The sequence below is a fragment of the Simochromis diagramma genome, unplaced genomic scaffold (assembly GCF_900408965.1).
Source record: "Simochromis diagramma unplaced genomic scaffold, fSimDia1.1 OVJJ01000802.1, whole genome shotgun sequence".
NCBI lineage: Eukaryota > Metazoa > Chordata > Actinopteri > Cichliformes > Cichlidae > Simochromis > Simochromis diagramma.
In genome coordinates this window covers 5295532-5320985 of record NW_024387492.1, presented here as the reverse complement: position 1 = coordinate 5320985, position 25454 = coordinate 5295532, and the positions used below count along the sequence as shown (strand labels likewise).

General features: G+C 38.4%; 1 protein-coding gene across 1 annotated transcript in view; it reads right to left on the bottom strand.

The window, feature by feature from the left end:
- Positions 1-25216, bottom strand: part of LOC120724938 (mitochondrial basic amino acids transporter-like) — a 74637-nt gene extending 49421 nt beyond the window's left edge. The window contains exon 1 of the mRNA XM_040017475.1: positions 24970-25216. The gene's annotated coding sequence lies outside the window, so the exon portion shown is untranslated. The remainder of the gene's footprint in view (positions 1-24969) is intronic.
- Between the last annotated feature and the right edge of the window lie 238 nt (positions 25217-25454).

Sequence of the window (25454 nt, the reverse complement as noted above, 5' to 3'; positions counted from 1 at the left end):
CAAAAGGGTCAGCTTTGAGTTCAGCTCTCCCCTCAAGTTTAAGGGCCATGGAATGATTGACTTTCGCATTTCACCCACATGGATTATTATTTTTACAGCCTTTAAGTCTCTTTTAGGATTAAGCAAATATCAACACCTAAACACATGGTTCAGTAAGCATATTTAAACAGTTACGTTGCAAAAGGTACACAAACAAGTTAAGCTGCTGTTAAAATTAAATGGGTAATTTAAATTCTGTGTCAACTGAGACCTGTAGGTCAATATTAATATAATTTAATAAGGCGCATAAAGCTGTTAATCCAGCTGTAATCAGCATGAATTAAAACAAGCAAGTATACCCCCCACCCCAAAAGAAAATGCTTCCAAATGCCGTATAACAAATCCCATCATTATAAAGTGGTAATTGGTTCCGTGATCATCAAAAAAACAAAAAAAACAAAACAAAAGTAGACATACTTCAAAAACAATTTAAAAGAGTAATGACACAACGATTTGTACTTAAATGGGGCGATCTTGGCTCAAAAGTTGGGAGTTCGCCTTGTAATCGAACTCGCCTTGTAATCGGAAGGTTGCCGGTTCGAGCCCCGGCTCGGACAGTCTCAGTTGTTGTGTCCTTGGGCGAGACACTTCATCCTGTTACCTACTGGTGGTGGTCAGAGGGCCCGGTGGCGCCAGTGTCCGGCAGCCTCGCCTCTGTCAGTGCGCCCCAAGGTGGCTGTGGCTACAATGTAGCTTGCCATCACCAGTGTGTGAATGTGTGCGTGAATGGGTGGATGACTGGTTGTGTAAAGCGCTTTGGGGTCCTTAGGGACTAGTAAAGCGCTATACAAATACAGGCCATTTAAATTATCTGAGTTTTATTGAGAAACCAGATTTTTAACAAAAATCTTTATTAAAAAGTTTTAAATGCACAAGTATGGCATGGTATACAGAGTTTTTCCAATGTAAGAGTGGCACGTAAAATGCAAAGAAAGAGAGAAAACAAGGTGTCATAGCCAGTGATTATATGAAGGAATGTAAATAAGCAAATAAGATCCTGGAGGTTAGAATGAAGGATGCCTGCGACACCAAGAACCTCCAACAACCTCCAATAAGGGTTCCAGTGCTTGAATGATTTGGCAGGAAATCTGTCTGGTATTTAACCACGGCAAAAGGTTTATCACAACCAACCATACTTTTAGCACTCTAGCCTTAACCCTGACCTACTTTTTCATGTGAAGAACAAATGAAAGGCTGTTTTACTTTAAATTCTTTGAATATCATAGTAATCCGGTTAGACATTACTGATTAATTCCCATTTACACTTGTCAACACACTCGGAGCAGACAAAATCCCAGACCAAATGAATGAGTGGCTGCAGGGGCAGCTCATGCTAATTCATTTTTATTTATCTTTTTATTGTGTTAACCATCTGTGCACAATATCCCAAGTAGTTTCATGTCACTATAGTGTGTGTGTGTGTGTGTGTGTGTGTGTGTGTGTGTGTGTGTGTGTGTGTGTGTGTGTGTGTGTGTGTGTGTGTGTGTGTATTGTGGTACATGTGTGAGAGACAGTAGCAGAATGAGGTGATTAAGGGCATCAGTGAGGTAGGGTTCTTGCCAGCCACCCAAGCACTATCAATTGCATCCAAAGTGAATGGGGAATTAAGCACTGAAACACTGTACTGCAAACATGCAAAAGCCAAAAATGGAATTAATATTAATAGGGTTTGATACATGGTTTTCTTTTTAGTCACAAAAAAGCCAAAAATCAAATCACTAATCATTATTGGGAATGAAATTTTACAGTCACTAGACTGTGGAGACATTTTGAAACTAACTAACTTTCCCTTCAGTGCTTTAGGCATTCAGGTCAGATTGTGTCTATTGCCTCGTATAGCTTTTACACACCCTCATTACATCAAGCATCGTTTCATTAAAATGCTAACATGATAGATTCCACACCAGAAGATGGGTACAATGTGGTTATAAAGGGATGAATGTGGTCAGCAACAATACTCAGGCAGGCTGCAGCAATGACACAAGATATATTTCTTACTAAGGAACCTAAATAGGTCCCCCATACCATTACACCACCAGCAGCAGCCTGACCATTTGTTACAAGGCAGGATGAATCCATGCTTTCATGTTGTTTGTGCCAAATTCTAAGCCTACCATCAGAATGTTTTAGCAAAAATTGAGACTCATCGGACAAGACAAGATTTTTTGCATATTTCACTGTGCAATTCTGTTGAGCCTTTGTGACTTATAGCCTCAGTTTCCTTTTCTTGGCTGACAGAAGACAGCGTGCTCTTCTGTTACTGTAGCCCATCTTCTTCAAGGTTCAACATGCTTTTATTTAGAGATGCTCTTCTGCTTATCTTGGTTGTAACGAGTTATTTGAGTTATTTGCAACTGTTATTTGAGTTACAGTTAACTTCCGTTTGGCTAAAAGCAGTCTGGACATTCTCCTCTGAACTCTGGATGAAAACATCTTGTTGATGCCAAAGAGGTAGGTGTTTTTTCTTTGGACTATTCTGTGAAAACCTTATAGATGGTTGTGGGGAAAATCCCAGCAGACCAAGTTTCTGAATTGCTCAAGCTAACCACAAACAACCATGTCTCATTTAAAGCGCCTTAAATCACCTTTCTTTCCCATTCTGATACTCAGTTTGAACCTCAATTGGTCGTCTGCACCATGTCTATGTGCCTAAATGCATTGAATTACCTGATCAGAATCAGCATATTTCATTAATCCCTACAGATATTTGTGATAATAAGCAATTGAACAGGTGTACCTAATGAAGTGGCAGGTGCGTGTATGAGTAATTTTAATGAGATATGATAACTATATAGCAAATCGATCGCGTCATTGAAAGACCCCATCAATTTTTGAGTCACTGTTTTACTACAATAACAAATCACAATTGCACCTTTATTAATTTGTGGTATTTTGTATGTTTCAGACTCAGTGGTTGTGTCCACTATGTAATTGATAGTGCCATATATTTGCAGTCCACCGTTTTATTTATTAAGGCTCAGATTGAGTCATTTCTTTTATGTTGCTCAAATATTACTAGAAACACTGGCCTGGACACTTTCTGCTTAGGATGCATAGGGAGACATCCAAAAGAAGGATCTTACCACAAAACTGCATGTCTCAAAGTCAAGTTTATCTTTGGGCTTCTTTTCAGAAAATAAAGCAAGGCCTTAACGTTAGATTTATGCTTTAAAGGAAAAACTCAGGGCCACTTTGTAATTGAACTGAACAAGAGAGGGATTTTGGGCTCAGCGGAAATGTGTCGAAATTATTTTTAAATGCTAATATCAACACAATCACCACATTCTTCTTCAGTTCCAGAAGAGGGCAGTCACCAGCTAATACAATACATTGTCATGCCCTTGACCTTGAAATAATGGTTGGTTGGTTAATAATAGAATCAAAAGCTGACACAGCCTTGAAGTTGATATATATTAATGAGCAAACAATATGTAACTACAAAAAGTACAAGTATTCTTGAGCATTTTTTAAAATTCAGTGAAAGCAGTTTTTCATTACCGATGCAACTGTTTTCCAGTTACAGTTGTTTGTGTGCTTTTCAGGGTCAGTTCAGGTGAATTGTTGACATGCTCTGGTGACGCTGCTTAAAAGCCACATCAATAAAGGACATCACCATCAACAGAGGAATTAACACTGGGGTCATGTCCCCTCTGTTGGCTCAAAGAGTCCTTTTTGGGTCCAAGAAATCTGGTCGTTCTGTGGGGAAAGACCTGCACAGAGAGCGTATGGGAGGCAGCAGAGGTCTGGATACCAGTACAACAGTCCACATGAGCAAGTCCACATTTCTCTACCTACAGAACAAAATTGAAAATTAATCTTGTTTAAATGACAATGTAAAATCAAATAACTGAGAAAATGTCTGAATATAAAAGTGAATTTATGTACAGATATTATGTAGAATCTAAGCTTTATAGATTTTTATATAAAGGATTCTCCACGAAGTAAAACCAAGTGGTTTAACAAACTTTGGGACCCCAGCCAAAGAGGAAGGAAAGAAGGCGAGGCGGGGATAAGACGAGAAAAGAAAGGGCAGAAGAGGACAGGACGAGAAAAGAAAGTAAGGGAGGATGTGACGGGGAGTAAATGGGAGCGCAGAGGAGAGGTGAGAAAAGAACAGTGAATAAGAAAAAAGGAATGGAAAAGCAAAGCCGTGTTTTCTCTGTGGATTCATTTATTGTTACAGCCGAGTAATTTTGTGGTGTATTCACACACTATCTGGCATCCTCCCCCTTAGAAATGACCATTATGTAACATCAACACAAGCACCTAAATTATGCTGTTAATTAGTTGCTGTAGGCACAGTAACACAATACTAAAGCTTCAGTCATTTGAAGGAACACCACATAACATCTGCTGCACATTCACAATAGCAGCCCCTGTGGCCAGAAGCAAGTTTTCCTGAGGACTAGAAAGTCAAGCTTTTCACTTGCCTAAATTCAATGGAAGTGAAATCCTGACCACATTTGGCAACATACAAAAAAACTAAACTTAAGGTAAAGTAACAGTAAATTTATTGAGGTATCTATCTAGGAATGAATTCACTTTTAAAATGGGAGTACTTTGTTGACCATCAAAATATTTGGACCTTTCTTAGATATCAAGCAACCTAACCCCTAACCCCGAGCCTGGTTCTGACTCTTTCCTTCCCACTGTCACAAAGTGCTTGCTCGTAGGGGGTCATCTGACTTTTGAGGTTTTCTCTGTCTCACTAATAGCTGAAAGCCAATTGGGGATTTACTCTTGTCTAGTTTTTTGCGTGATCATTTCTTTTTTTTGACCCCTCGTGACTTCCTCTGACCATATGGTCTTATAAACTCTACTCACCCATGCCATGATAACCATACTGAAATTTTCCTTATTTCATGACTGACAGAACAGACATTACTGAGCAAGTCTATCAGAGGTATTATCACAAAGACATGGCCAATTTAGAAATGCTAGTTAACCTAACCCATGCATGTAGGAGGAAACCCGAGTAGTCAGAGAGAACCCACATAAACACATGGAGAACCCACCAAACAGGATTCAAATCTAAGACCGTCTAGCTGTGATGGAAAAGCGCTATCCAGTTCACCACTGTGCTGCCAGTGTACCCTGAAAATGTTTTTTTGCTTTGAGTGTCCTCCCCCAGAAAATTCAAGGATAGGTTACTTGAGCATGCTTTTGTGATGTCCTGTGATTACCTTTTAAAGATAAGAGACAACTACTGGTCCAATAAAGACCCTGAAATACCGAAAGTTGATTTTTGCTGCACATTTTAGTGTTGCAAAATAGTCTGTTTTGAGTCAAACTTTAATCTTTTCCCAGCATTAACCAAGCCTTTTCTTTTTTTACTAAAGCTGAATGAAAATGAAAGAGAACCATGATTGAAAGTGAAACTTGTAAGTTTCATGGTTACCACATTCTCCAGCACCTGCCCAGCATTTTTATCTGTTGTTTCCCATCTTTCCTGCCCTCTCGGGGCCCCTTAGTTGTTTGTCTTGTGCTTGCTTGCTACAGAAGATAAGCACAAGTTCCTGGCTCCTGGTCCTTACTTGCCTCTTGCTTAAAAGCACTGGCTCATCCTTCTGTTCTCCACCAGATCATGATGTCTATGTGACGTTCAGGCTCTTGGCTACTCTAGGGAAATGTAGGTTCATGTGGATGTCATCCTGCCTGAGATGACATCCATGTCTCTCTTCTCCTTTGTCACAGACTCTCAGTTGGCTTTTCTTAAAAACCCTACCTGCACACTCTGCAGTACCTCTGTTAACTATTGTCATGAAGTGTTAAACTTTTGCACTAAGTCAAGAATCTCAGGTTTTTGTATCTATAAACTTCAACTGTCCAAGTCAGTTTTATCCATGCTTAAAAGTGAAAAGGGCATATGTTTGTTTTTTCATTGAGTCTTACCAAATAATTGTAACTATATATGACATTTATTTATTTATTTATAAGGAGATGACTGATTTATTGGGAAGGATTGTTGGTTATTTAAGGTAAATACTTTTTAATGGACAGATTTTTCTTTGTATGTTTTTAACCCTGACAATCCTGTAAACCACACCATTATTAACCTTTGGATTCTGTCTTATTCCTGTAATACTGCACGTCAATGCGTAGGGGATCCATAAAGTTCAACCAAGGTGATAGATTTACTTTCAGCTGGATGGAGTGAGCTAAGTTCAAACAGTGATACTCAATAAGCACACGTCTCACATCCTGAAAAACCAGGACAGCCTGCTCTCATAAACATCATAACAGAACAGGGGCAGAGGGTGTTGTAATGTGTGTCTGATGCATGCCATGACTCATCTGCAGCCTTATTTTCAAAACACCTTTTTGCACACTGCCTGAAAATGTTGATATCTGCCTGTTTTGCAGTTTCCAGCATGCATCACTTACAGTGATTTCAAGCCAGTTATTATTACATTATGAGCTTTCCACTGAGCACATAAGGATCTTTTTTTCTCTGGAAGAGGCTAAATTCCTCTTGGAAAGGATCCAAGGAAGAAGAAAGATTGTGACAGATTAGAATTTTACCTAATTAAAAGTTCAAAAATGTCAGACATATTCTAAATGAGAATGAGTTACACAACATACGTGTGCAGAAGTTTTTCTCTTACGAAGTCAACTCTCATAAGATGTGTTCACAAGATGTTTATTTGACACATTACTCGTGGCCAGCCGCTGAGCTACATTAAAACCTAAAAGTCCGGCACCTCCTGGGGTATCAGAATTTCCCCAGCCAGATACCAAGACAAGAGAGATCTACAGCTCAGGTGGGGGAATCTGTCCATAGGACTGCTATTAGTCGTGCACTGCACAAAGTTGGCCTTTATGGAAGAGTGGCAAGAAGAAAGCCATTGTTAACAGAAAACCATAAGAAGTCCTGTTTGCAGTTTGCCACAAGCCATGTGGGGGACACAGCAAACATGTGGAAGAAGGTGCTCTGGTCAGATGAGACCAAAATGGAACTTTTTGGCCAAAATGCAAAACGCTGTGTGTGGCGGAAAACTAACACTGCACATCACTCTGAACACACCATCCCCACTGTCAAATATGGTGGTGGCAGCATCATGCTCTGGGGGTGCTTCTCTTCAGCAGGGACAGGGAAGCTGGTCAGAGTTGATGGGAAGACGGATGGAGCCAAATACAGAGCAATCTTAGAAGAAAACCTCTTGGAGTCTGCAAAAGACTTGAGACTGGGGTGGAGGTTCACCTTCCAGCAGGACAACGACCCTAAACATAAAGCCAGTGTCAGTGTGCCTCTGTCAGTGCGCCCAAGGGTGGCTTTGGCTACAATGTAGCTTGCCATCACCAGTGCGTGAATGTGTGTGTGAATGGGTGGATGACTGGACGTGTAAAGCGCTTTGGGGTCCTTAGGGACTAGTAAAAGCGCTATACAAATACAGGCCATTTACAATGGAATGGTTTAAAATAAAATATATCTATGTGTTAGAATGGCCCAGGCAAAGTCCAGATCTAAATCCAATCGAGAATCTGTGGCAAGATCTGAAAACTGCTGTTCACAAACGCTGTCCATCTAATCTGACTGAGCTGGAGCTGTTTTGCAAAGAAGAATGGGCAAGAGTTTCAGTCTCTAGATCTGCAAAGCTGGTAGAGACAGACCCTAAAAGACTGGCAGCTGTAATTGCAGCAAAAGCTGGTTCTACAAAGTATTGACTCAGGGGGCTGAATAATTACGCACACCCCACTTTTCAGTTATTTATTTGTAAAACATGTTTGTAATCATGTATGATTTTCGTTCCACTTCTCACGTGTACACCACTTTGTGTTGGTCTTTCACGTGGAATTCCAATAAAATTGATTCATGTTTGTGGCTGTAATGTGACAAATAGTGCGAAAGTTCAAGGGGGCTGAATACTTTTGCAAGCCACTGTAGTTTAGCAGGCAGACTCGTGGTGTCTGCCAAGCATTTTCTGTGTCCCTTTGGAACGTTTTTCTTCTTTGTACCCAACTTGCAAGTTGTGTGCATGCTTCTGGGCCACCCAAGACCACATCAATGCTGAGACAAGGGAGATCTTTATTCATTTTTTTTACATTTATTTATTTATATGGGGGTTTTTTTTTTTTTGTTTTTTTTTTAAATGTCTGGCCTCTATGAATGAATATAATGAAATAGTTGGTCCATTGGGGAAAATATGCAGATTTTCTTTCCTGGAAATAGAAGAGAAGATCAAGATCCCATATTTGTCCATATGTTACACAGCTGGATCTCACAGCTGCTTTACAGCATGAGGATTATCTGGATTTAGTTACCCTGTCCCCAAAGGGACAAAAAAGAGAGAGAGAAAAACAACAACTGCAGTTTTAGCTTGTCGGTAATTGAACAGAAGATACAACATGTTAAACAAGTCTTCATGAGAGCCTAACTGACTGCTTACTCTAGCTTCACGGAGCAGACGCATGTGACCGTGAAATCAATCTCCTCGTCTAGCTGTGAACAACACAGTGAATAAGTGCACAATCCAAACTGTCAGACTGTTCCTTTCTTAAATGGATTATTTAAAGTCCTTACACTATTCATGCCCTAACCACATGGCTTTTTTTTAAAAGAAGAAAAAAACAAAGTGACATGCTGATGTGGCAGACCTTGATGTGACGTGTATTTTGGGTGTTTCTGAACAGATACAGCAAATCTCAGCAAAGATAAGGATATCTGTTAAACACGTCTCCTTGTAGTCTATAACTTTTCTTTTAATACAAATGAAACACACTCATTGTTTTGCAGTCTTTCCTTTCTAGATCGCTTTCTTCTTTACCTTTGCAAGTTAACGCGTTGCTTTTTTTCATGACGTAAAAATGTGTTCTGACAGTTCTTGTTTAGTCTGCATTATCCATTGAATGCTGATAAGAAACATTATTAAGAGACATGTTGTCTGAAGGAAGAGGTTAGCCGAGGTAAAGCTAAAATAGGCCCAAGTAATAAGAGATAACAGGTAAGGTGTAAATGAATTAAAATGCCCAACGAACATGGCAAAATAATTTGAAATTTTCACTAGAAATTCATATTTTGTTGATATTTTATTCCAGTAATGGAAATGGTTACATAGCAGCAACTCTCAGTTTTGTCAAAATGTGATATTTGCCGGCAACAAACAGGACAAATGGAATGATATTAAATACCACCTCTCTGCTGTAAGGGGTAACACGCCCACGTTACAAGACTGACATTATGCAGGTCCAACATGCAAATTCAGTGAGTTCTGTCTTTGTTTCTGCAAGCTGTTATTTATCTGCAAATGAGCAAGATGCAATCATGAGCACTTGAAAAGAGCAGGTTTTTTATTATATGTATTTATGCAGGTGCCCATTTTATAGGCTGTTGATAAAACTCTGTTAGGTACTGTGGACGTTCTCAACAAATGTTTAGTTTGATTCTTTACTCTGCCACATATACTGAACCACAGTGAATGTGGAATGACATCATTTCCTGTGATCCTAGAAGTCAGGGGAGAATTGAAAAGATTTTTTTCAAGCATTCACATGGACGTCTTTATCCAGTGAAACATTATCAATAATCCACATGTCATGTCCTGAAGACATTTTATAATGTATAGCAGGATTTACCTTATCACAACAATGTCACACTTATGACTCATGCAGTCTGAAATCTTTGCCAGTCAAGCTTTGATAAAGCGAGTAACACGATGGCAGAGTGGATTCAGGCAACCGAATACTATAGTATGCGGATGGTGAATGTTGCTACTTCAGATGACTCTGAATTAGTGGTTGATTGAGGTTGCATAACACACATCAACAAACACGGCATGTACCGGCTGAGGTCAGAGGAACGCACAGGGGCCATTCGGAAATGTTCAAACAGGGCACAAGCACAAACATGCACAGACACGCAAACAAAAGCTGATCCCGAAAATGAAATTCTGAAGAAACTTGTACGAGTGTTTAGAGACACTGAAACGCAGCTGCTCTGATATTAAAAGTGTTTGCGAGCACGCGCACACAAAGTTCCGTTCCAGTTCATGCAGCGTATCATGACACACACTGAGGGCTGACAGGTTGGCAGCTTTTCAAAAGGGAAATCCAGGGCACAGCAGGGCACACTGGTTTTATCGTGCCCTTCGTGGACAGCGTTACCTCAGATGAACTTTCTATTACCTCATTCTCTGAAATGCTTTCATTTTCTGCTCATTACTCGCCACCTGATGTGTAGATTAATGTATGAGTGAAAAATAAAAAGTGGAAAATGCATAAAAGTATCACACACTTTTGCATGCACAATGTGAATTTTTTTATCTAAAGTGCATTTTAGTGACTTTTTTTGTTGTTTCTGTTTATATGTCATCTTCAGTATGGCTAACTTGACTCAAACACGCCATTACTTGTTTCCCTAGAAGGAGCTGGTTTGGTCATGATTCAGGGCCTTTGGAATTTTAGCACATCCTACTAGACAATGCATGTTTTAATAGCTAATGTAGGCATACTCAAAACACACACTAAGATGCTGTTACAAAAAATGATTATTTAGAACATATTTATTTACTATTAATCTCAGGAAAGTAAAAATCCTTTTGAGACCATAACACTGATATTCTTTATTGTGGCTTTATCATTACATTTTGATTTTTATAGTGGTGCAAATACTCTAAATAATATAGTGATATCAGCGGTTTAACCTGTGATTTACACCGGGGTTGAATAAGGTGAATTCTATATATGGCCCTTAACAGTCACAAGAGCTTCTAATCAGCGGGAGGGCATTTTTCCTTTACATAGAAAAAAAGTCAAGGTTATGGCTTGAACAAAAACAACAAGACCTTCACCTTAAATGACCACACAAACAATATAATCTGTCCCTACCCTCTGTTACCCTCTGTGCAAATGACTTACATTTATAAAATCTCACACTACAGAACAAAGTGTCACGTTTACAACGCTTTATTAGATTCAGCGCATTCATTTCGACCATATATGGGATGTGTAACTAGGAAGGAAAACAGATTGTGAAATATTTAACCAAGATTGTCAGGGAATGTCTTCCATTTCCCGTAAGTGTCTGCATGTTCACGCTGCATGGAAATGTGTCACAGTTGTTTTTAAAATACCTCATGTCACTAGGTCAGACCACATTAACATGTGGCATATGTAACTAGGTGAAGTAACCTCTAATAGAGCCATAGTTACAAATGTGACCTTTTGGCCTGTTTTCTTATACTTAAGGTGGTCAAATGCTAATCTAATATATGTACAGTAGGAGCAGGCAGGGTGATAGGATTGTCTGGGCTATTTCCGTTGGCTTGATCAGGATTACACTTGTATACTACACTCGCACAGCATGTTTACCTTGCTTGCCTTAATCCAATCTGTTTTAAGTTACCTGAGGAAGGATTTAACACAATAAGAGCTCAGCTTGATGATCCTGATGAGCAGGTGGTTCACGTTTCTCTACTTTGTCACAGAAACTTTACACTTAAGAGCAATGAGGAGTTGCAACAGGGTTCAGAGACTTAAAAAGAAACTAAAAGAAAAAAAACTGTGGCAACCCCAATACCAGTATCTATTTATATTGGCCTAGTTTAAGATGCTATAGTACGTGACACACTAGATTTGTGCAAACAGTAGATTAACTAATGAATGTATACTCTTTACTAACCTTTTTTACATGTTTGTTTCAGTCTATAGATGGTCAGCTCGTGTCCTACTTGTGTGGCTGTTTTCTAGGTTATGGTTACATATTAACACTGCAACAGTGCAACTATTCAAACAGCAGGATTGGTTCTGTGAGTGCTAATGTGCTCATAATACATCACGTCTAACACATTACTATAGGATAAAGATTATGGTAAAGCCTGAAAAACGCTCAGTCAAGTGAAAGACCAGGAGATTAATAAACCTAATAAACATTTAATTTAACCTAAGATTAATCTTTGTTTACTATGTGGAGAATAAATATTGAATGGGATTATGGAGGGTGACTATAGGCAGCTTCACATGACAAATAATCCCACGGGATAAAAATAACAGCAACCCATGTTACATAAACTTGCATTTACATGACAACTACTAATTACTAGAAAGTTGTCTCTAAATGTCTGACAGTAGTTTCCACCATGATTCCTCAGTTACTTAAAACTTCAAACTAAATATTTATGAAAACAGTGAGACTGACATCCGTTTTATCAGCTGTCAGATTTTATCACATCTATCGTGCGAAAGACGAAGAACTGGGTCGAGAACTTGTCTGAAGCTTTTTTTCCTCCCACTTGTAACAAACGGGAATATTCTCCTCCTCAGAAGCTTTGCCACCATTGGAAACACTCTGGTGTAGACATACAGGCAACAGGATACATAACACTCGCTCACTCACTGTACATTTACTGGATAATAACTTGCCCGCTTCTCACATGGCCACAAAAGGATATCACGCTGACTTTGTACCCGCATGGAGGGAGGGGGTTGGGGGCAGGTCAAAGTCTGACCTGACTGAACTGCACATTTGACTGCTCACATATAACTCCACCAAGTAATTTGTACTAAAGTTAAGGGACTTATGGATTATGTAAATACTGCAGGATTGAAATCTCATAATAAAAGAGCAGTCCTTCTTGTACACAGTGTGCAGTTGGCAAATACAGCCTTTTCAAAAGAACACTCAGTATGTCTTTTTTTTCTCATTAATCTCTCTGTACTTGTATATATCTGCTGAGTTCCTGCTGACAATGCCCAGCTCAAGGACTGCACCAGACATGTGCTCCATTATTTATTATTTATATCGCTTTCATCTTCTTTGCATCTTCTTCTCTCATTGCTAACCTAACCCCAGTGTTATGTAATGCCATCTACTAGGCCAAATGAATTAATCTGTGTTCTGACAAGTGTCCTGTGGGTCTAGTTTTATCAATGCTCACAAATACCACAGATCAAGCATTACATCCTGCTGTGTGTTTGGAGCATGTTTGTGTGTCTGTGTGTACAGTCCATGTGCTCTCAAGCACAACACGCAGTAGAGCTTAAATACGTCACCGCAGCTGGCAGCATGACTGGAACTTTCCTCCCACCCCCATACAATCCAGGGCTGAAAGTCACAATCTTTCTTCCTCTTTGTCCCTTAAACTAATTTGTTATTTATGCTGTCCCACCTGCTCACCTCCTTTAACCCCATTCTGCCCACATTTTGTTTTCTTTCTTTCTTCCTGTCACGCATAGCACATATACAACTGTATTCTTCCTTGTATGCAGCAGTTCCACAGAAATACCATGGCCTCATGTGAACCTGAGCTTTCTGCGTATTTTCTGCCTCCATGCCCCATCCCTCCTGCTGCTTTACCTAAGTATCAGAGCAAGTGCCTGCTGTTAGATAAAAAGGCTCTCTCTCATACACACATCCCTCTGCTTTGCAGCTAGGCTTTAAACTTCAGTGATGACAAAAAGTTAAAAATGTAGAATTTGAGTGTGTCTGATTTATATTGAATCTTTGTTAGAGGTTTATGTTTTAATTATTCATTTCATCTACTCTAAAATAATCACTTTTAAATAATGGCATCACTTTGAAATGTAATAAGGTGTGTTATTACATATGTAATATGTGGGAAAACATATGCTAGCATACGTTAGCTAATAACCACTGAATTGATACGGCCTGATTGCACTACCAATATGTTCTAATGAGAATTAGTTGCAATTTAATGAATGTAAGTTTCAAAAATTCCATAAAATGAAGAACTTTGCTTTGTCATATAAAATTGTGAGCTTTTGTCTTTCATTTAGGTTGGTTCTGTGAATGCCCAGATTTTCTACAAACGAAATACCTGCAGTCCAGCATACAGGCTGCTTTGCCATATTTCACAAGCTTGCATGCTGCCTTTAGGCACTTAAAAAACATTTGCTTCCAAATTGTTGCTCTGAATGTTCAATAATTAGGTCAGCACTTGCAGTCACATATAATGCCATGTTAGTTCATGCTTCTCAGTCACCAATTAAAGTTTAGTTTAAAGGAACTGAATAATGACCTTAGTTCCAGATTAAAATTTTTTTAACTCAAACTGAAAATGTGCTAGTTCACATTAATAGTAATCTTCTGTCTCTAGTTCTTCTATAATTATAAACACCTTTCAAACAAATGGAATTACTGTGATTTACTAGTTGACAACAAAGCTGAGTTATTTTAAATGCAAATATTGATTTAACCACCTGATGTGTCATAAAGCCAATCAGCTTGCAGATATTGAACATATACATTTTTTTGCAGTTATTTGCAAAAATTGGTATTGATTTTGATTTCTTATAATTTAGCCATTTGGCAAAATGTCAAAACCAACTTATTGTTTCAATTATTTGTGGGATTTAATATTTGGTGCTGGTGTGGCTGACATTCAGATTTCTTTTAAGGAGCATCCACACAGAACCTGACTGGACACTATCTTCCTCCACTGTTTAACGCTGAACGCTTGATGCCCCACTCCGTCATCAGGGCTTTCTTTGTTAAGGTTCTAAAGGAATTATTAAAAAGTTCTTCACATTACATTCTAACTCCTGCAGATCTTATATGTTGGTGATTAGTGAGACAAAACTGTTGATAAATGATAAATCAGAGTGGTCATTTACTTGCTAATTATAGCTCTGTTTCCATACAGGCAAATGATTTCAGAACAGTAAAGGGTGAGCTAAACCAGCGCCAGCTTTTCTAGCACAAGTTGGCACTGGTCCCACCATTTTTCAGTCAAAGACCAGAGATTTATCCATGATGCACTTGCAAACACAACCAGAACAAGCTCCTGATCGCTCAGCTTGACAAGCTCAAGTCGACACAGTTGCTCATTAGGTCAAGAAGCAAAAAAATAAATGGTGGATAGCAATATTAAGCCTGCTTCCAGAGACAATAGCCAATTGTAGTGACAGGATGGCAGCAATTCAATCCTCTGGAGTCAACAGAGCAGTGCACTAAAATCACATCATCAATTTAACATGGTCTAGCAGCCAAATCCAAACAGTGCAGTTATGCAGATTTTATTGACAGTTTGATGTATATAAGTCCTACACCATATAAATGACTGAAGCCAGCAAAATAACCATGGTTATGCTTTTTATGCTGTGGACACATCTTACTATAAATAAAAAGGAAGCCTTTCAAATCTTTTATGATATGATAATGATATCATGAAAAGCAAACATGTTCTGAATCACATTTAATTTTATATTTTAAATTGTTTCAGTAGACATTTGGGATTTAGGTATTTGTTTTAGTTTGATACTGAAAAGCACCATTTGCTAACAATGGTTGGTGCAGCTCTCCCAAAGTGCGGGTGGGATAAGGGTTAGGGTTAGCACATATGATTACTGGTTTGCAGTGATTGTGATATGTAGTAACTCCACTGGGTAGCTCGTGCTAGAAAAGAAAACAATCTTCATGACATTACTGAGCAGGGGCCTGTCAGATAATTTTTCGTCACCAAGATAAACTAAGAACATATGAGCAAACAACAAATAAGTAAGTGTATATGTTTTGAGCAGCATCAGAAAAAAATCATGGCATAGCAGTTATTTTATTAAATATTAAATTACCAAAATAGTGTATAGTATGTGCCGATCATTACATAATCTTGAATAAACCTGAAACTATATATCCAGATAAACTCCACAGGATTATTCAGAACATCGAAGGCTACGAGACAACACACACCGACACGCTCTAGATGGTTAAAGCACACTTCTCTTTTATCCTCAGAAAGATGAATTTTAAACTTTATTATATAACAGAGAGTGGAAAGGCATATCTCCATAGTAATAGCTGTTTAAACACCCTGTAGCTTGGTGTTGTGGTAACTGAAGCTGTTTGCATTCAACCACCCCCCTCTGATTTCATAGAGGCACTGATCTAAAGATGCAGAAGCCTGTCAGGGGTGCCCCATGAGGGTCTGAAACAAAGGGTGATCGTAAGAAATGCAAGTTAAAGTTTTGTCAGAGGTTTTCTGATGAAAGGAATTGAAATCAAACAGAGAGGATGACACTGCTGTACGTCACTAAGAACCTTAATAATGGATTGCATTTATATAGCACTTTTCGGGGCCCTCAAAGAGCTTTACAGTTCCACTATTCATTCACTCTCACATTCACACACTGGTGGAGGCAAGCTACAGTTGTAGCCACAGCTGCCCTGGGGCAGACTGACTAAGAACCTTAAGCAACTCGCTCTCAGATTTACCACAATATGTGCCTGTATAAGTACAGTATGGGTCTAGAAGCACAATTTAACAAGCTCCTGAATAAAAATAAAAAAAAAGCAAAGTGGATTGTCTGAAGAAATGTAATACATATTTTTGCAACTTCAAAGGGAGAGAAACCCCAGGACATCTTCAAAGGTATGCCCTTAAAAATAGACCATAGAGAAGTCCAACTTGTTTTCAGACAAAAACACAAATACAATAAAGGTAATGGAACTAAAGTAACAAAATAGAAGATCCACATACACAAATAGATTATGATATAGATCACAGCTTTAATTTTTTTTTTAAGGAGTGAATGGCTTGCATTTGCTAGCCTCTAATTTTATTCAACTATTGCACCCAAAACAGAATGACACATCAACCATCACTGCTTTTCCTCAGATAAAATAGAAGGCTCTATCACAAGTGATGTATGATTTTTAGCAGTTTTAAATGTTATATATTGCAATTAAAATTCTCAGAAGAATTATGTGCACTTTGTGTCAGGTTTTCTGCAAGATGTTGTAAATCATGTATGTTATTATGGTTCGACCTGAGATTGTCATCCAACGTCCACCATGGTTTTGAAGACTTGGCTGATGAGATATAGTGGTGTTCAAAACATCAACTGTCCTTTTATTTCGGCTGGGACACATATTGTTCTTACATTTATAAATCTTACCTATTCATCAAATATCACTGCAGACTTCTTTACAGGGCATAAATATATTACTGAATTAACATATTGAAATATACACCAATGAGCCCCAACATTAAAACCTGATTTGGCTCTGCCGACTTCATGCAAAACATGCCACCATGTTTGCCACCCCTTGATTTGCAAACCCCCATTTTCAACTATTGTTGAACTGCATACCAGTTGTTTTACCAACTGTATGCCATTCAGAAATTGTCACTAATTGTTTTTTGAAATTTGCATTCTTTTATCAATGTGTGCTCAAATATGGGACTTTGCAGAAATGCTGGACCAGAAGGGCTGGATATATACAGTAGCTACAGTCAGCTTCTTCAGCCAGTAGGTGGGAATCATCTCGGGGCCTGGTGCTGTCCAACTCTTCATACTTGAGACCTTTTCTTGGATATCTGCCATTGTGATGGTTACTGGACTCTATTCAGGGAGGTTGCTGTGGTCTGCTCTTAGATCCATTAGCCACGAGCATTGCCGTTATGTGCTGCGTCCTTCTCCCATATGCTCTTCCAGTGTTGCTCCATTTCCAGACTTGGTGGTGCGGTTCTCATATTGTTCCCCTGCCACTGAGAGTAAACCTTGGCTGGTTCTTTGGAGAACATCTGGTTTATTCTCCTGCCTTCTGTCTCTCTGATTTTTCAAGCGGTTGGCCAAGGCTGTGAGTCTTTGCTTGGCAATTTCCAAGGCCTCAGGTATGGGCAGCTTCCTGTACTTCTTAGGATGGACAGCTTCCTGTACTTCTTGGGCACCTTCTTTATCAGACCTTTCTGCAGCTATGCTCCTTGTGGCTGTTTAATTTGTGGCTAAGCATCTCATCTGTCAATGCTGCCATAGTGTAGATCAGCTGATGAAAAATGGTTAAAAAAAAAAAAAATCCTATTTTTTTTCATGGTTGGATCTGAACAAGTTTCTAAGTAGAGCTTCAACATGCAAGAACTGGGAGTGAGACAAGCATTGAAAACAATGCTTAAAATAAAAACAGGCTGTTTTACAGCTGATCAAAAGTTTAGGACCACATGCCTTTAAAAGGCCAAATCTGTGCAAAAATGTGGATTCATTGTCATTTTCTGTCAGGTAGCCACACTGTCATGATGTTCTGATGGCAAAGGCAAAAAAAAGGTTCCCTTTTTGAAAGTGGTCGGGTTGTTGAACTACATAAGCAGAGTTTCTCGCAGTGCGACATTGCTCTGGAGGTGGGACGCAGTAAGACAGTCATTTGGAATTTTTTTAATAATCCTGAGGGTTATGGAACAAAAAGGTCAAGTGGAAGACCCCAAAAAATTTAACTAGCACTGAGCCAGAGGATCCAATTGGCTGTCCATCAAGGCACTGGACGATCCTCAACCCAAATTCAGGCTGTTACTGGTGCCGACTGCAGCCCCATAACCATCAGCTAGCACCTGAGACTGAAGGGCTTCAAAATCAAAAAATTCCTTGACTCATTAAACGTCACCGAATTAACCGTTTGGACTTTGCAAGAGAGCATCGAACATGGGACAAGGTAGAAAGGTGGAATAAAGTTTTGTTCTCTGATGAGAAAAAATTTAACCTTCATGGTCTTGATGGTTTCCAACATTACTGCTATGACAAGCAGATCCCACCTGAGATGTTTTCTACGCACCACATTGGAGTGGGCGCGTCTGGTCTCGGATGCTTTTTCCTTCAGTGGAACAATGGCGCTCCAGGAGGTGCAGCTGCTGGCTATATCCAGATGTTGCCAAGAGCATCATGACTGAGGGCCCTCGTCTGCGTGGTAGCGACTGGGTTTTTCAGCAGGACAATGCTACAGTACACAATGCCCGCAGGACAAGGGACATCTTCCAGGAGAATAAAATGGTGTTCCCGTGATCTAAATCCAGAGAACCTTTGGGGGGATGGCCACTGAAGTTTACAAAAATGGACAATAGATGTCCTTCAGAAATGCTTGCATCAAGTATGCCGCAACAAGTTTTTGAAGTGATCAACAATAACGGAGCTACGCATTACTGAGTTCATGTTTGTTACTTTGGCAAAAATTAAATCTATAAAATAACTAACCACTAATCATACATTTTTGAATGTACTGTATGTATCCCTAAATTGCAGATCCTGTTTCATTTTGATGGTGAGAAAGACCAGTGAAATTTTCAAGCTTTTATCTTTAACAGTCTTTGAGATTTTTTTTTCAAACATAAAATGGAGATGATTGCCATCTTGGTGTTTTGAAGCATCCATTGTGAATGCAAGGTTGATCTGATTGATGATCCTTATTCTTGTATAGTAGAGACTTGGCCAACCCTAAAGCTTCCTCTTCTTTTCCACTCTATTTTTCTTTACACAATTAACAAAAAAAAATACCGGTTTAGACTACGAACTCATTACTCAGTTTTCAGATAAAGTGAGGCAAAGGTCTACTTCTAGCCAGTAGAAAAAATGCAAGTTTAAGTCCATGTTTTTATTGCTGACACTGACCACTGATGTAAGAAAAAAATGGGCTTGTCAAAGATGCCAAAGGCTTCCAATTGCTGTTAGCAGTTGTCAGGTAACAAATAAACAAAAACAACACTGTTATACAAAACCCTATGCAGCAGATCATAAATTAGAAAGCAGTAATCTATTTTTTAAAATTATTTACTTAGTTTTGTATTGCAAAACCCCAGTGAAGAGTAACTGGTAGACCAGGAAGTGCTAACTTCCTTTTTTGCTTCTGTATGTGAAGTATGTCAATCATTCACACAAGGAGCTGTGTGCATGCACAAATAATAACCTGTCACCGAGACTTTATTACTTCACTTCTCATGTGCTGGTCTCCTGCTGCATTCTTCTTAAGACAAACAAGTCCACATGTCAGTACTTGTTCCACGTTGTACCCATTTGCTGTAGTGTTGTCTTAATGAGTAAGACAGTTCATTTCCTATATTTTCCATGTAATCAAGCTCAAACCCATCACTGAATTTCTCAATAATGTTTGTGCATGTTTCTGTCCAGAAGCACAAATGTTCTTAAAGATGCAGTCAGTCAAATTTAATGTATTTATTTTTGAGTGTTTAGTTGTTTTAATTTAGATGGAGAAATTTGTTGCAGTTTTATTATCTGAAAAGGGGCCCCTTTTATCAAAGAAGGGAAAACATGAAGGAAAGAGAGAACAGAATCGGCATCTGGATAAAATGTTGTCTGTTTTCTTCACCTCTAGCCTCATCTCCTTCACTGAAATTAAGGTTTTAACAAATGAAACTACGTATAAACATGTTTATTTATTCCCAATATGGTAACAATTACTAAGTCTCCCATCTCTTGATAGCTGACGACAAGCCAGTCAAACAATAATAGCTGTTTTTCGGCTAAAACTATGCCGGCTAATGTTGGGCTCAATTGTCCAACAAAATTACACTTTCTAATAAAAAAAAATATTACATTCATACATTGTCTGAGAGTTTATTTGCTAAATGTTAAACAATTTTATTTTCTACTTTAAGGATAGTTTCACTAATGGTGGTTAACGTTAGCTAACAAAGGCTCACAGCAGATAAGCCAAGCTAACAGCAGCTAGCTAATAGCTGCAAAAACAGCAGTCCTTACCAGCAGAAGTCCAGAATACCCTCAACAAATCACCTCAGTATCAAAGTCATGGGACAGGAATTAGCTTAATTTACTTATTGACTTGTATCAGACAAAATGTTACCGCCTTTCCAGATGATGACACATATTTACAGACTGGCAGCCTGCAGTCACCACAGATGAATGGGAGCCACTGTAGCTAGGATTGTGCATTTGAACTGAGAGGGGTAAGAACACAGAAATCAGTTGACTGTTATCTAATCTACTGACCTCTAATGATGAGATTTTACCCACTGTACCTTTAAAAAAAATTTAAATTATTTTTTTTTCTTTCTCCAAAAAGCATTCCCAAAGTCCCATATTGAAATGCCCAACTTTACATTATGAATAAATAATAACGTACAGGATGCAGTACACATAGAGTATATATTAAATGTAGAAGAAGCTTCTTAATCACAAGGGTGGTGCAGCCTATTTAAGTTTATTTTCTCCAGTTTTGTTGAATTAAATTCAAATATTTTATTAATATGTTACTTAGCAATAATAAGCAAGTATATGTGACTCTGTCGTGTCCTGTTAATAGTGTTAGCTCAAGCTTTAGCACTTAATTGTTTCCTCTCTTCAAAATATGGTCACTTTCTCTTCTGGATCCAGAAAAAAAATGCATGGCCACAGCCTAACGTTGAAATTTTGAAACTGAGCTTTAAAAACCAAGGCTCTCATGTCGCTATATCTACCTTTTATATACAATTTATGCTCTAGACACTTGAGAACAGGTAGCACAGACATAGCTTTGTCAATAATCAGCTTGCCGCCCTTTTAGTATATTCTTTGCAGTCAACTACAACAAAACATCGTGATATTTTAATTCTATTTTAAAAAAGTAATAATCTCCTTGCAGTCTTGTCTGAGTCACTGGAAACCCCCACGTTTTGGTGGCTTGGTATTAAGTCCGTATTAACTGAGGGAAAGTCCCGTAGTGGTTTTATTTGGTCTTAAACAACACCTAGTCATGGCTTGATACCACTTTTGTTAAAAAGAGAGAAAAAAAAGACATAAATAGTCTGTGAAAACCAGAAGATATCCAATTAAGTTACACTTTTAGTGAAAGTACAATACTGCCTTCCTTTTATGTGTTAAATAAATACTTTATATTTAGACCAGAAGATATATAAGATATGATTAAGGTTCATTCATGTGTGTTCATTCAAAGTGCTTTCGTATAGAGGTGTGTGTGCATTTTCATAAGGATCTTTATTGATCTCTTGATTAAATAAAGTCATGCTTAGGAGAGAAAAGCATATGGTATATAAAATACTACCATTTTACTATTAATATTTAACACTTAACTAGCTGGGCCTTATAAATATAGAACCGAAACATAAACTGCTTCTGAGAACTTGCAAGCATGGAAAGGAATTCTCTGTAGGCGGGACAGTTTAACAACTCGACTCTGAGTCTGTGATCTATCAGCCAAATAAACCGGTTTGCAGGTCATATGAGGTGAAAACTGTTCATAGGGGAACAGGAAAGTGCACTCTGAATAATGCAAAACTTTGGTCAGCTCAACTCTTTCCACATCATATCAGCATTTAAAGTGCAAAGGTTTCTGGGAGCCGTATACGTATCTTGTTGTTTATTGACAGGTTAGCATTCCAACATGCTCCATTACAGTCCTTGTAACTTTTCAGACAGATAGCAGTGCATAGGTTGAGCTGATACTGGTGAGGGGGTTGGACATACATTGGCAAATATTTGCTCAGGCATTCTGAGGCAATGGCTTAAACTTAAAGCATGAATCCAAAAAAGGGGGGAAAAAGTGTAAGGAGAAACCATTTTTCAACATTTTGTTTTATCGCAAATACACAGAAACACTCAGCAGAGTCAGATACATTAAGTGTGTAACTGTATCAGGTTGAAGACTGAGTCAAAGTAAATCTATGACACACGATATGAAGTAATAATATAATCTATTCAACATTAAAAGAACTATTTGTACATTTATATGTAATCATTCAAACAAAAAATTTAAAGCCAAATAAGTGATAGTTGAAACTTTGTTACTAATAGCATTGAATAAAAAATAGATTAAGTATTACAATAAAGTCACAAAGTCACTTATTCAAAATAAAATAATTCTGAAAATGCAAAAACAGTGGAGCACAGTAACACTTCCTCTTTATTTTAGCACAATAAAGGCTCACTTTAAAGTATTCCATTTTGTTAACTACTTTTAACATTTCTAAAAAAAAATTCCAACCATTATCTGAAATCACACAGTGGCATTTACTTTATCAAAAGAACCTGTAAGCAGTGTTGGAAAGGTTACTTTTAAAATGTATTCCACTACAGATTACAGAATACATGCCCCAAAATGTATTTTGTAACGTATTCCGTTACGTTACTCAATGAGAGTAACATATTCTGAATACTTTGGATTATTTAATATATTATCAAGTTTTTTACAACTACATGAATGTAGTATTGCTGTGTGATTTCTTACTTTTACTGAAGGCTACTCGCCATACCAATACCAACTAGATTTTTAAATCTTAATATAAAATGAGTAACAGTAGGGTGGACATTAGATAAGGCTGCATTGCATAATATGTCGTGTTCCATGTCGGGCTTGTAGCCGAAAACTAGTTTTACTTTGCTGTCTGGGTCAACTTTACTAGCGAGAGACAGAGAGAGATAGCTTACTTTTAACTGGGCTACACTGCCCATAAGGCTATGCCTGTAACACTCTGCCTATTGCCTTCATATTAAATAATTTTTTGAACAATAATTTTTAAAAATATTTCTTTACGTCATTATGCGGGCTGCAAGTAGAGGCGACATGGGCCGCGAGATTGAGGCACAAGCATTAGAGCCTCTTAATGCGTGTTTTGTTTGGGTTTCCACCGGCGTGGAATTACCAGAAATAGAGAGGGGACAACATATGAAACAGGAAAAGACCACCGCCTTTATTTCAAATAAGTAACTGTATTCTGAATACCGCCTTTTTAAACGGTAACTGTAACTGAATACAGTTACTCATATAATTGTATTTTAAAAACGTAATGCCGGTACAGTATTCCATTACTTCCCAGCACTACCTATAAGTGAAGTGACCTTTAATGCACAGGTAAGTATACACAGGAAACATTTGTGGAAACATTCATTCCTTACAAGAGTTAAATAATACCACTCATGCCCCTATACAGTTACAACCAGCAGACTGAGATTAGCACAAAGACTGAAAACAAGGGGGCGGTATCACAACACACCTACTGGGCAGAAATGTGCTCAGATTATCTGCACTGTAATCTGTACACGAATAATGTTCACAAGAATACAAACTCTGTGAAATACTCACAGTCTGCACGTCTGTGTTCACATGCTATAAATTGAATTAGTGAATTAGTAAATGAGCTTTAGAGGTGCTGCCTGCATGGCCTTTATCAGAAGTCATAACAAAAAATCAAAAACAAACCGTAAATCATGCTAATTAATGCTGCTGCATTCTTTCCAAATGGTATAGTCTCGCTTTATGTGCACTTTATGGAGAGGGAGCCTGTATAGGCATGCAGCGACCTATAGCTGTCCTATATACTCTCTAAAGATGTGAGCTTCACAAGCCAACGCTGTTTGTTTCTGGTGAAACGTGCAGGCAATGTGGGAATTCTGTTAATGGCATTTTATGTTCCATGTTGGTTAAATAAACGTTCAATTCCAGTAAGACTTATCCCAAGAAGTCCTCTCTTATCATGCCTTAATCGCAGGAATCTCTGAAACACACTAAAGACTGTCTTGGGTGAACCGGGTGAAATGAACAAAATATGAGTGACATTCCTGTCTAAATCAAAATCACATTAGTAGGCCAGCTGGAAATCTCTTCTGGATAATAAATCTGTCCTTTGACATTTCAAAATAAGTCTTTCATTTTCACACCAGTGTCGCTGACGCACTTTGTTCTGGCTTTATCTCTTTTAACTTTTGGTGTAGCTTCAAGCTGAAAAGTCAAAAGAGGCAGCACGACTCATTTCAGAGCACGCTGATAAACGGTGGCACACTGTAAAACAGACCTATCTTCTCGCTGCTGACTCTTTATCAATACAACAGATTAGTTATTCTTCAGGACCAAATGACCAGATATGTGTTGCGATAAAGAAAAGAAGTCACCCTCTCTAAAGACCTCAGCAGGTGTATCAAAGAATGCTGCGGACAAAGGATGCCGGTGATCCAAGGTGATGTACCATTGTGCATCGAAGACTCCATGCAGCCAAAGTGGCCTAGACGGATTAGCCTGAGAGGGACTACATGATGGTTGCTTAGTAACTACAAACCTACTCAAATGCTTGGCGAACATTATGGGCAGGGCTGCATTTTGACCATGAATAATGAATAGTCAAAAGTGCTTTATATTCTAGCCTTACCTCACCTTGAACTCCACACAGCATGATGTAAACATATGTGCCAAGAGAATCACCTCACAGCCCTGAAACTTCTGTTGCAATAATCGGTGTACATACGTACCTGCGGCATGTGTATTCAATAACTTTCCAGTGGCCGGTGTACTGTAGTGGTTTCAGCTGGATCTCTGCCACCTTTAGTGCTTTGCTTCAGGCTCTGTCCAGGCTGTTTTTCCTATTCTGGGATGTCCTTGTATGACCCATACTCCCATGCCAAGATCCAGGCGGTGTCTAATGAAAGTAGGGTTCCAGCAGTTTATTTCAGAAAAAAAAAGGGAAGAAAAAAAAGAATCAAAGCTCAGGCCAACAGTGTTTCATTAGCAATACTTGTCAAGCCAGTAGTTGAGAATTTGAAAAGTAGATGTGGGAATGTGATAACAGACTGGAAGGTTTAAAGGAAAAGAAATATTTTCACATTGTAAGGGGAACCATTTTGTTCTCTAAATTATTATTATTAAGCGAAAGCAGAAAATATTTTCTGGTTAGCATTGAATATTGTAAAGTTTTTGCAGTGAAATGTAAAGTGGCTTCAGATTGCTTAGAGTAGGT